This window comes from Somniosus microcephalus, chromosome 3, assembly GCF_052327205.1.
Source record: "Somniosus microcephalus isolate GS21.2 chromosome 3, FLI_Smic_1.0, whole genome shotgun sequence".
Classification (NCBI taxonomy): Eukaryota; Metazoa; Chordata; class Chondrichthyes; order Squaliformes; family Somniosidae; genus Somniosus; species Somniosus microcephalus.
In genome coordinates, this window is record NC_140989.1 from 149,175,746 (window position 1) to 149,188,674 (window position 12,929).

Genomic DNA, 12,929 nt, shown 5'->3' on the forward strand with positions numbered 1-12,929 from the left:
AAGGGGTTGGATCGGGTGGATGCGGGGAGGATGTTCCCGATGATGGGTGAAACTAGAACTAGGGGGCATAGTCTTAGAATAAGGGGCTGCTCTTTCAAAACTGAGATGAGGAGGAACTACTTCACTCAGAGGGTGGTAGGTCCATGGAATATGCTGCCCCAAAAAGCTGTAGAAGCTACATCATTACATAAATTTAAAACAGAAATAGACAGTTTCCTAGAAGTAAAGGGAATTAAGGGTTACGGGGAGCGGGCAGGAATTTGGACATGAGTCTAGGTTCGGATCGGTCATGGCCCTGTGGGTAGCGGAGCGGGCCCAGGGGCCGTGTAGCCTGATCCTGCTCCTATTTCGTGTGTCTAATTCTGTTAGATTCAGGAGATGGTTCTGTGATAGTGGATTGGCGGTTCGGATCAGATCAGCCATGATCTTATTGAATGGCGGAGCAGGCTCGAGGGGCCGATTGGCCTACTCCTGCTCCTATTTCTTATGTTCTTATGTTCTTATGAAGCCTTTTAAGCTATCTGCCATACACTGATGGAAGATGCTGGGGCTGTTGTGGAACCCCTGTGGTAGGCAGTTCCATGTGTACTGTTGGCCCTTGAACGTAAAGGCGAACTTGTACTGGTCCTCTCTCCTTAGAGGGATGGACGAAAACCCGTTGGAAATATCCAGCACCGTGAAGGTGGTCGCGGAGGCTGGAATACTTCCTATGAGGTCGGCGACGGCTGCTACAGTGGGTGCACAGGCGAGGATGTTCCTATTGAGCACTCGGTAGTCCACCGTGGCTCTCCATGAGTTGTCCGGTTTCCTAACCGGCCACAACGGAGAGTTTACATGGGTGGCTATTGGTCTCAATACCCCCTGTTTGACTAGAGAGGTCATGGCCATTTCCATGTCCTTCTCTGCCTCGTTTGGGAAATTATACTGCTTTTGTGGTCGGGTCATGGGGTCCTCATCTACACTCACTTCTACCCTGTTCACCCTCCCACAATCATGCTTATGAGTGGCAAATGCGCTGAGGTGTGCTCGCACAAATGCCTGGTACTCTACTGGAGTGTTACTGGCCATTTGCTCGAGGTCGTAACCCTCCTTAGGTTTTAGGGTACACAGGGTCCCCTTGCCCTGCTTCCCTGGGATAAATGCCACTTCACCCTCTTTGCTGGTGCATGCTCCCCACTAGAATCCGGTGGCCTGTAGGTATTTGTGTTGACCTCTGAGAACGAATGCCTACTAAATAATTGAGTTCGACTTCAGACGAACAATAAATAAGTTGTTTATTTACAAGAACAGACAAAATACAGCAGGTAAGATGGCTGGATGCAGGAGCACCGCGATATAGGTCTTTCCCCAGCGGGGATGCCACGAGGACTGAGTCCGCAGTCCTGTGGAGAGCGTGATGATGTCATCACGTTCAGTCACGTTTTCCCGCGCTTTGGGTGTCATGTGATGCGCGACGTGACGTCAGCGCGTTAGGTCGCGTCTTAAAGGGACAACGGCCCAAACAGGTAAGTTATACATGTATACAAACTTGGTTAAAGTGAATTATGTATATACATGGTAAGGGACAACCGGTGGTACCGCCACAGGCCTATGATAAAATCAGCCCCCAGGATCCCCTTCCCTTCCTGCTCCCACTTCATTAAAACACAAGTCCACTTGGTGTGGAGTACTCCTAAATGAATGGTCAGCGGGATAGAGAACGAGCCAACCTGCTCATTACCTGTGAACCCCACTAAGCTGTACAGGACCCTGTTAGACAGAGGTGAGGCAGCGGGGTTATCTGAGTAGACTATGGTGCTTGAAGCTCCCGTTTCCAACAGATAGGTCCCTTTTACCTTTTCCACCTCCATCTTAACAAGCGGTCTTTTCCATACATCGTACTCAAGGGGACAGAGATAGACAGGCTGCGCTGGCTCTAGTCATAAGTCTGTGTTAACTGGGGGGGCAGATGGAGTTAAAGCACCCGTGGCTGTGGCTACCTTCCCTGGGCCAGCCAACAAAACCTGAAGTGCAGCTACTATCGAATCTACTGTGGGGGTAGAGGTCTGTGTTTCTGCCTTCGGGATGGGAGCTGGGGCACTCTTTCCTGCACTATCCTTCCAAGGATTTTTACAGTTCCTTTTCCAATGCCCACTCTTCCCGCACCCGAAGCAGTTACGCCTCACATCGGAAGGGTTACCCCTTCCTGGTGCCATTCCTTCTTACGCTGGCTGGGTTTAAACTCATGCACTTTCCCTTTAGCCTGTGGTTCGTCTACCCCCCTACTGTTACAGTAAGCCAGGGTCAGTTGTCTAACCACTGTCTCCTCGGTGACCTGGGGGCCTCTTGGGTTGAACCACAGCTCGGCCTTGGCTCTGATCCGTGGCAAGCTGTTTGCCACCAGACTTCGGAGCCAGTGAGCCAGTTCATCCGGGTTCAAGTTAGCCCGGTCAAGATCCCCATTACAGGCACTCCTGTACACAGGCCAAAGCCTGTGGGGTCTCCCCTGCTAACTGAGTAGTCTTCTCCACCCGGGAGAACGGACTACCATCATTCATCCCCATCGCCTCCAGAACATGATTCCAAAAAGTGAACTGAGGGATCTCCCTTGTGTGTGAGCTTACTCAAGTGGCTTACCATAGCCCTAAGCTGTTGAGTCCCATGGGGAACCACAAACTGGCTTTCAAGGGGCCCCAGGCCCCCACCTCCCCCCGGTGGGCCAAACTTTTGCTGTCGAGTCAGGCACATCGGCCCCGGCTCCGACCTTTCCTGCAATTGTTTGCCCACTTCTGCCTGCTGCCAAACCGAGTCAAAACCCGACACCACAGATGGCGGTGGTGTGCATTCCTCCCTGTCTTCCCTACAGATTGCTTGTCCCTCCTGCTGCCCAACTGAGTTGCTCCCCGGCACCACAGGTGATGTCTGCACAGTTTCTACTTCTACTTCCAGGTCTACCCGGGCTTACTAGGCACACGATGCCTTTTGCCCTGGACAGAGCAAGTTTTAAACTCTCTATCTGCTTTTGACAGGGGCCGTGATCTCCCGCTTCAAACTCCCTTGTGCTTGCTACTTGATAAGCTGCCTTTATATTCCTATACTGCTCCTCCAGTTCCCTTAACTGTCTGGTTAGGCGAGCGTTCTCTTCTTTCAGTACCAGCTCATTTCCCTTTGCTTCGGTGACTTGACACCGAAAATACTCATGTCTGTTTCTGTGTTTCTCTACTAACTGCAATTTCTCTTGATTCTGCACTTGTAATTCCTGCAATAGTTCCTCCCCTGCTACAGCTCTTGCCTGAGACAGTTTGGCTGCCTCCTGCAGCTCTGCTGTCAAAGCTTTCACCTGCTGGTCTAAAAGCTGGATCTGTCGTAGGGCACAGACCAACCAGATGGCCTTCTCTACCGATTTCTTATGATCCTGGCTCTCAGTCCATTTGGCTGCAGCATCTATGGGACGCCCAGCATGCAACAGACTGCTTACCCACTTCTTGGTGATATTCACCTTCTCAAAAACATAAGAGGAAATCCTCTCTTCCATCTTTGTCCTTTCATCAAACACAGGGTCTATTGCATTACTTCCCTTTTGCCAAAGTCCTGCCGCGGTCGTCATGCTGTAAGGGGTGGTGTGTGGGTGTTGTTTGTCAGCTTCACCTCTGACTCCTTTGAGCGGTTCGAATTGCTCCCACTCCTTTTTGTTCTAGACATTGGACTTATTTGGAGGCCATAACAAACTTGCAACAGACACCTGGGTTAGTCAAAAAGAATTCAGATCTTTATTTTGAGACAGGAAAATATACAATACAATAAAACTTACACTTTAAAAGGGTGAGGAACACATGGAAAAAGCAAGGGAGAAAAGTTTGGTAAGTGAGAGAAAAGTTATTTAAGTTTATTTAGAGAATTTAAATGAAGGGAAAATTACATTTTTTGAAGTAAGTTTAATTTATTAAAGTAAATTAAATTGTTGGGGAGTTTAAACCAGAAGTAGAATCTGGGTTTAAAAAGGGGCAGGCCGAGTGTGGCAGCGCGAGTGCGGTCAGCGTTGAGTGCAAGCGAGAGTTTGGTAAGTGAGAGAAAAGTTATTTAAGTTTATTTAGAGAATTTAAGTGAAGGGAAAATTTAATTTTTTGAAGTAAGTTTAATTTATTAAAGTAAAATAAATTGTTGGGGAGTTTAAACCGGGAGTAGAATCCGGGTTTAAAAAGGGGCAGGCCGAGTGCAGCAGCGTGAGTGCGGTCGGCGTTGAGTGCAAGCGAGAATTTGGTAAGTGAGAGAGTTCGGGCAAGTGGGAGGTGAGGGGGTGTTTTTGCCCTGTTTTGTTTCCCACTCTCAGGCTTAGCCAGCACTGCGGAAGCAGAGCAGCAAGACGATTCAACCTAACAGGCCCCACAGACAGCATTCAAAAGGGAGGTAGGTGATCAGCTGGTTGGTCCTCTTCCTTCTCTTTTATACCTTTATAAGTTGGTAAGTACTATTAAATAGTGGTGTGATATTATCATCTATATCAGGGCAGAGGGTCTTCATAACTAATAATAAGAAATTTAATTAATTATATAGAATGGGTGAGCAGGTGATGTGTTACTGCTGCGAAATGTGGGAGCCGGTGGACTCCATTGAGGCTCACGGTGATTACATTTGCGACAAGTGTTTGCTGCTAGAGGAACTCCGGCTCTGTGTTGATGTGCTTGAGGCCGAGCTTCAGACACTGCGACACATCAGGGAGGGGGAGAAGTACCTGGACTCTATGTTTCAGGAGGTAATCACACCTATGAAATTAATTAATTCAGATGTAGTCCGTGGTCAGGGACAGGACGGTGTGGCTATGAGTGAGGTAGGTACGGGGATCCAGGAGGTAGTGTTGGAGGAGCCGCAGCCCTTGCTCTTGTCAAACAGGTTTGAGGTTCTTACTCCCTGTGGGGGCGGGAGCGGGGACTGCAGGGAGGATGAGCAACCTGGCCACAGCACCATGTAACAGGGGGCCATTCAAGAGCGGGGAGTAAATAGAAATGTTGTAGTGGTAGGGGATAGTATCTTTAGGGGGATAGATAGGGTTCTCTGCAGTCGAGAGCGGGAGTCCCGAAGGCTGTGTTGCCTGCCCGGTGCCAGGGTTAAGGACATCTCTTCTGGGCTGGAGAGAAACTTGGAGTGGGAGGGGGAGGATCCAGTTGTTGTGGTCCATGTTGGTACCAACGACATAGATAGGACAAGGTAGAAGGTTCTGTTAAAGGAGTATGAGCAGCTAGGGGTCAAATTAAAAAACAGAACCTCAAGGGTAATAATCTCTGGATTATTACCTGAGCCACAAGCGAATTTGGCTAGGATAAATAAAATTAGAGAGTTAAATGCGTGGCTCAAAGACTGGTGTGGGAGAAATGGGTTTTGCTTCTTGGGACACTGGTACCAGTACTGGGACAGGAGAGAGCTGTTCCGTTGGGACGGACTTCACTTGGCCAGTGCTGGGACTAGAATCCTGGCGAATCATATAACTAGGGCTGTAGAGAGGGCTTTAAACTAATTAGTGTGGGGAGGTTTCTAGAGAGCAAATAATAAAAATGACAACGGAGAAGGTCATAGACCTAGATAGCAGAGGGGGAATTAAAAACCAGAGAGTGTCAGGAAGGGACAGAATGTATGGAGTAAAAGGTAAAGTAGTAAAAGGGAAAAAAGCAGGAACTAAGTGTCACAAAACATATTTGAAAGTTCTTTATCTGATTGCACGTAGCATTCGTAACAAAATGGATGAATTGACGGCACAAATAACGACATATGGGTATGATCTTGTGGCCATTACAGAAACATGGCTGCAGGGTGACCATGACTGGGAATTAAACATACCAGGTTATTTAACAATCAGGAAGGACAGGCAGGAAGGAAGGGGAGGTGGGGTGGCTATGTTAATAAAGGAAGGAATCACTGCAATACAGCGAAATGATATTGGGTCAAAGGATCAGGATAATGAAACAGTTTGGGTGGAGATAAGGAATAATAAGGGGAAAAAAACACTAGTGGGCATAGTCTATAGGCCTCCTAACAGTTGCAACTCTGTTGGACGGAGTATTAATCAGGAAATAGTTGGGGCTTGTAATAAGGGAACAGCTATAATTATGGGTGATTTTAACTTTCATATTAACTGGACAAATCAAATTGGGCAGGGCAGCCTTGAGGAAGAGTTCATAGAGTGTATTAGGGATGGGTTTCTTGAGCAGTATGTAACTGAACCGACCAGGAGGCAAGCAACTTTAGATTTGCTCCTGTGTAATGAGACAGGATTAATTAAAAATGTCCTAGTAAAGGATCCCCTTGGAATGAGTGACCATAACATGGTTGAATTCCATATTCAATTAGAGGGTGAGAAGGTTGGATCTCAAACAAACGTACTAAGCTTGAATAAAGGAGACTATGAAGGTATGAGAGCGGAATTGATTAGAGTGGACTGGGAAAATAGATTAAAGGGTAAGACGGTACATGATCAGTGGGAGACGCTACAGATGCATTCGCACCCATACTGTTGAGTCTGTATGTCCCAGTTAGGTTTAGGATCAATCACTGGACACAGACAACAAGAATAACTTTTAACAGGTCTTTACTATTCGAAGGTCAGGGCTGAACTGCCCAGCAAATCCTTGCACAACACTTATATACCGGTGTGGTCACCACCGGCATTACAGTATTACAGTATACAGCAGCCAAGAGAAAGTAGTACATCTCTTAAGGTAGTTCTCTTAAGGTGGAACAGGTTACATACACCACAATCCTCCCTTTTTAGCTTAACAGTTATATCCCCATTTAACATAACGTAATAACATATATATATACAACTTCATGCAAAACAGTTCAAAGATTCAGTCTCTGAGGAGGACTCCTGATTCGAGTTGGATAACGCCTTTCAGGGGTCTCTGATTCTTGTTGCTGGGGTGACTCATCTAGTTGGTCTCTTATGGATTGGACATCATCATCAGGTACATTCACTTCTGAGGTAGATGCTTCAGGTTCACTAACTTCTTTCACGGTTGTCTCTGCCGTAACCATGGGTTCGACCCTTGTTCTCAATTCTACCAGTTGGTCAGCATGACGCCGTATTACATTTTCACCAATATCTACCGTGTACATCAGGGGTCCTTGTCTGGCCCGAATTGTTCCAGATTGCCATTTCTCGTTTTTATAGTCCCGGGCTAACACTGGTTGTCCTATTTCGAAACTCCGAGTGGTCTTGTTATTTATATGCTGGAACTGTTTGTTTTCAACTTCCCTCCGCACATTTGGTTTTAACAAATCCAACCTGGACCGCAACCTCCTGTTGTAGAACATCATGGCAGGACTTTGGTTTGTCACTGCATGAGTGGTGTTTCGATATGCCAGTAGGAATTTGTCCACCTTGTGTTGTAGTGGAATCTGATCTTCGCTCATGGCCTTTATTGCTTTTTTAAACGTTTGTACAAATCTCTCGGCCAACCCGTTTGTAGCCGGATGATATGGGGCAGAGGTATAATGTTTCACCCCATTCTTCTTCATGAATCCCTGGAATTCTTCTGACACGAACTGCGGTCCGTTGTCTGAACATATTTGTTCTGGCAATCCATTTCTCGCAAATATCGTTCTTAACACCGCGATCGTCTTTTCCGAGGTAGTGGTAGTCATCTTAATCACTTCTGGCCACTTAGAATGTGCCTCCACCGCAATTAAAAACATGGAGTCCATGAAAGGACCAGCAAAGTCAATATGTACACGTTGCCATGGTGTTGAAGGCCATTCCCATGGATGCAGCGGTGCAATCGGAGGTGCATTTTGCACTTTTTGGCACCCTGAGCAGCTTTTCGTCAGCTCCTCTATCTGTTGGTCGATACCCCGCCACCACACATAAGCCCTAGCAAGGCTTTTCATCTTGGCTCCCCCCAGATTACCTTCATGCAGTTCCTTTAGAACTCTCTCTCTTAACTTAGGAGGAATAATCACCCTTGTTCCATACATCAATGTTCCTTGACAGATGGACAGCTGTTCTCGTCTTGCTGAGAATACCGGTAACAGTGGATCACCATGTGCTGGCCATCCTTTCACTGTCACTTCGTAGACCCTGGACAGTGTCGGGTCGTTCCTGGTTTCTCTTTCAATACTTGCATTGGTGACTGGTAAACATTCGATGATGGTCGAGTGAAATAACTCAACAGGGTCAACCGTCGGTGCCTCCTCCTCTGTAGGTAGTGGCAGGCGCGACAGCCCATCAGCATTACCATGCTGCTTTGTACCTTTGAATTCTATCTGATATTGATGTGCCCCTAGGAAAAGGGACCATCTCTGGAGTCTCTGTGCTGTCATCACCGAAACACCCTTCTTAGGGTAAAAATGGATACCAACGGCTGGTGGTCTGTCAGAAGCGTAAACCTTTGGCCCTGCAGGTAATGATTAAACTTCTTTACTCCCCACACAAGGCTGAGAACCTTCCTATCTATCTGAGCATAATTGCGCTCAGCGGAGGTCAATGATCTGGATGCGAACGCAACTGGCCTCTCCTGGCCATTTGGCAACTTGTGTGAGAGTACTGCCCCAATACCATATGGAGAAGCATCACAAGCCAAACGAATAGGCAGCGTTGGGTTGAAGTGAGCCAACACTTCCTCTGAGGTGATCAATGCCTTGCTTTCGCGAAAGGCCCTCTTACAGTCCTCGCTCCACTTCCATGGTACTCCCTTCTGCAAAAGAGCGTTCAGCGGGTGCAGCACCGTGGGTAAATTTGGCAGAAACTTATGGTAATCGTTAATTAACCCTAGAAACGACCTCAATTGGGATACATTATCCGGAGCGGGAGCCTTCACAACAGCTTCGATCTTGTCAGGAGACTTATGAAGCCCCTCCTGGTCAATGACATGACCACAGTACGAGATCCGCTTCTGAAAGAATTCACATTTCTGGCGATTAACTCGAAGACCATATTCTTTCAATCTGGTGAGCACCAGTTCCAAGTTTGCAAAGTGTTCCTCGTCATCATCTCCTGTAATCAGAATATCGTCCAGGTAACATTGTGTACCTGGAATTCCCTGTAATACCTGCTCCATGGCCCTCTGCCAAATTGCTGGAGCCGATGCCACTCCAAAAACCAGTCTATTATACCGGTACAAGCCTCTATGCGTGTTGATCGTGAGATACTGGCGTGACTCTTCCTCAACTTCCATCTGTAAGTACGCCTGCGCCAGGTCTATCTTGGTGAAGTGTTTCCTGCCAGACAATGAAGCGAAGATATCCTCAATCCGTGGAAGCGGATACTGCACCATGTGAAGCACCGGATTAACAGTGATCTTGAAATCACCACAGATGCGAACCTTCCCCGGTTCCCCCGGCTTGTTGCTCGATGAACGCTTCATGACTGGGACAATGGGCGTGGCCCACTCACTCCAGTCTACCTTAGACAGTACTCCTGAACGTTCTAGCCCTTCCAGCTCAGCTTCCACAGCAGGTCGTATTGCATAAGGTACCGGTCTGGCTTTGAAAAATTTTGGGTTTGCATGTTCTTCAATCTTGATGTTTGCCGTAATTCCTCTCCGTGTTCCCAGTCCTTGTTGGAACACCTCTTTAGCATCGTCCAATATTCTGGACAATCGTTTAGGTTTGACATCTTTTGTACCGGAATCTACCGTTAGTGCTTTTAAGGAATGCCAGTCCATATTTATTTTCCTAATCCACTCCCGTCCCAGTAGTGGTGGACCTCCCTCAGGTAGCACATATAAGTCCATTCCTCGGCTTTCTTTGCCCTTGTGGACCACCTTTACCTCTATCTTCCCGATGGGGTATACTCTTTGCCCCGTGTATGTTTTCAACACAATCTCCGTATCCCGTAGGGGAATATGTGGGAATAACCTTTTGTAATCTTTCTTATTCATGACCGTCAATGCCGATCCAGTGTCCAATTCCATCTTCACTTGGACTCCTGCTATCTGAAGTTTGACCCAAATTGTTTGGAGGTCTGCTTCCTTACCAACATTGTGTACTCTTAGACTACCCAGTTCATTACTGCTGGCATCTGAATCTGACTTCTGTTCGTTCAAACTGTTCTCTGTCACCTTGTGTACCTTTTTGTACTTTTCCTGCGGTGACTTTTTGTTGCTGGTCTTCTTTCCTGGCCGGCATACTTTAGCTATGTGACCAAGCCTGCCACATTTTCTGCATTCCTGATTTTTGAACCAGCACTGGTTCTGATCGTGTGTTGTCTTTCCACAACGATAACATTTTACTGTACTCAAGACCATTTGATTGGTACAGAGTTCCGGTGACCGTAGCTGCATTTCTGCAGTGCCTCTTGCTGCGGCTTCTTGCGATGCTGCAATAGTGACAGCTTTATCAAGCGTAAGATCATTCTCTTCAAGCAGTCGCTTTTGTGTTCCTTCTTTTAACAATCCACACACAAATTTATCTCTCAGCGCATCTGCTAGCCCTGTCCCAAACTGACAGTACTTCGATAGCTTACGTAGTTCAATTAAAAATTCAGCGTTGCTTTCGTCTTTCAACTGCATTCTTCTGTAAAATTTAAATCGTTCCGCTATCATCAGCGGCGTGGGATTTAAATGATTTTTCAGGACAGTAACAATATTCGCGAAGGTCTGATCCGCTGGTTTAATTGGTGATAGAAGGTGCTTCAATAGCCCGTATGTCTTCGCCCCCATTGAGCTTAATAAGGTTAATGCTTTCTCATCATCTGGTACCTTATTTGCTTTACAATAAACTTCCATGCGCTCTACATATGTGGTCCAATCTTCGACATCACTATCAAAGGTATTAATGCTCCCATGTTTAGGCATCATGGCAAGTTTAAAATTTTTTTTTTTTTTTTTAAATGGCGGCTTCCCGCGCTTGTCTTCTTCCCCCGCCTACTAAAATGGCGGCTTCCCGCGCTTGGCGGTCTTTCCCGCGATCGTCTTCTTCCCCCGCCGACTACAATGGCGGATTCCTGCGTTTGCCTTCTTCCCCCGCTGGCTGCAATGGCGATTGCCTTGCTGCTGCCGTTCTCGCCTACCCAGCGGTTCTCACTCCCCGACGCTGCTTTGCCTTGCAGCCCCGCTTGCAGCCCGGTCCTTTACACCGGCTGCGTTTGAATTCTCCGCGGCTCTCGTGCCTTAAGCTTCTCAACTCCCCGACGCTGTTTTGCCTTGCAGCACCGCTCGCAGCCCGGTCCTGTACACCGGCTGCGTTTGAGTTCTCCGCGGCTCTCGAGCCTTAAGCTGCCCCAGTCGCTGCGCCTCTCAGCCTCGATTGCAGCCCAGCCCTTTCTACCGGCCGTGGTCGAGCTCTCCGCCCTTATTCCACCGTTTTCCCTCCCCTACTCCACAGTCAACGCGGCCGACTTTCTGCTCGTGTCGCTGATCGGCTTACCCACCACCATGGTAGAAGGGATGAACACTGCCTGTCGCTGATGGAGGGCTTCGTGGTCAGAATTCTTTTTCTTTTTAACCCGGGTTCTCGATGCCTCCCGTGCGATGGTGCTCAGCAGGATGATGAGGGCGGATGCCTCTTCTCGACGCCCGTTTTGAGGACGAAGCTGCCTTGGATGTAAATTTGCCGCAGGGTAAGATCGGACTCGTCGCCACTGTTGAGTCTGTATGTCCCAGTTAGGTTTAGGATCAATCACTGGACACAGACAACAAGAATAACTTTTAACAGGTCTTTACTATTCGAAGGTCAGGGCTGAACTGCCCAGCAAATCCTTGCACAACACTTATATACCGGTGTGGTCACCACCGGTATTACAGTATTACAGTATACAGCAGCCAAGAGAAAGTAGTACATCTCTTAAGGTAGTTCTCTTAAGGTGGAACAGGTTACATACACCACACATACGATCAGATTTAGGAACAGCTTCTTTCCCAGGGCTGTCATCCTACTGAACTCCACAAATAAACTCTAAAGCCTGCACATCTGCCAATGCACTTTATTATGGTTATGTTTATGTTAATGTATTACAAGCCAAATGTATGTTGAATGTTTAAATGTCTTAATCTAAATGTACACTCTCGGGAGCCGCAAGCCTACATTTCGTTGTACTGCACTTGTGCACTAACAATGACAATAAAAGTTGATTTGATTTGATTTGATTTGATTTTGACATTCAAGGAGTTATTTTACAACTTTCAAAAAAATATATTCCACTGAGGAAAAAAGGGTGTAAAAGAAAAGACAGCCATCTGTGGCTAAGTAAAGTAATAAAGGATAGTATCCAACTAAAAACAAGGGCATATAATGTAGCCAAATCTAGTGGGAGGATAGAAGATTGGGAAGTCTTTAAAAGACAGCAAAAAATAACTAAAAGATTGATTAAGAAAGGGAAGATAGATTATGAAAGTAAATTAGCAAAAAATATAAAAACAGATAGCAAGAGTTTCTATAGTTATATAAAAAGAAAAAGGGTGGCTAAAGTAAATGTTGGTCCCTTAGAGGATGAGACCGGGAAATTAATGGTGGGAAACATGGAGATGGCAATAACGCTGAACAAATATTTTGTATCAGTCTTTACAGTAGAGGACACTAAAAATATCCGAACACTGGACAAACAGGGGGCTCTAGGGGGGGAGGAGCTAAATACGATTAAAATCACTAAGGAAGTGGTACTCGGTAAAATAATGGGACTCAAGGCGGATAAATCCCCTGGACCTGATGGTTTACATCCTAGGGTCTTGAGGGAAGTGACGGTAGGGATTGTGGATGCATTGGTAATAATTTTCCAAAACTCCCTGGATTCAGCAAAGGTCCCGGCAGATTGGAAAACTGCTAATGCAACACCCTTATTTAAAAAGGGTAGTAGACAGAAGGCTGGAAACTATAGACCAGTTAGCCTAACATCTGTGGTTGGTAAAATTTTAGAGTCCATTATTAAGGAGACAGTAACGGGACATTTGGATAAGCATAATTTAATAGGACAAAGTCAGCATGGTTTTACGAAGGGGAAGTCATGTTTGACAAATTTGCTTGAG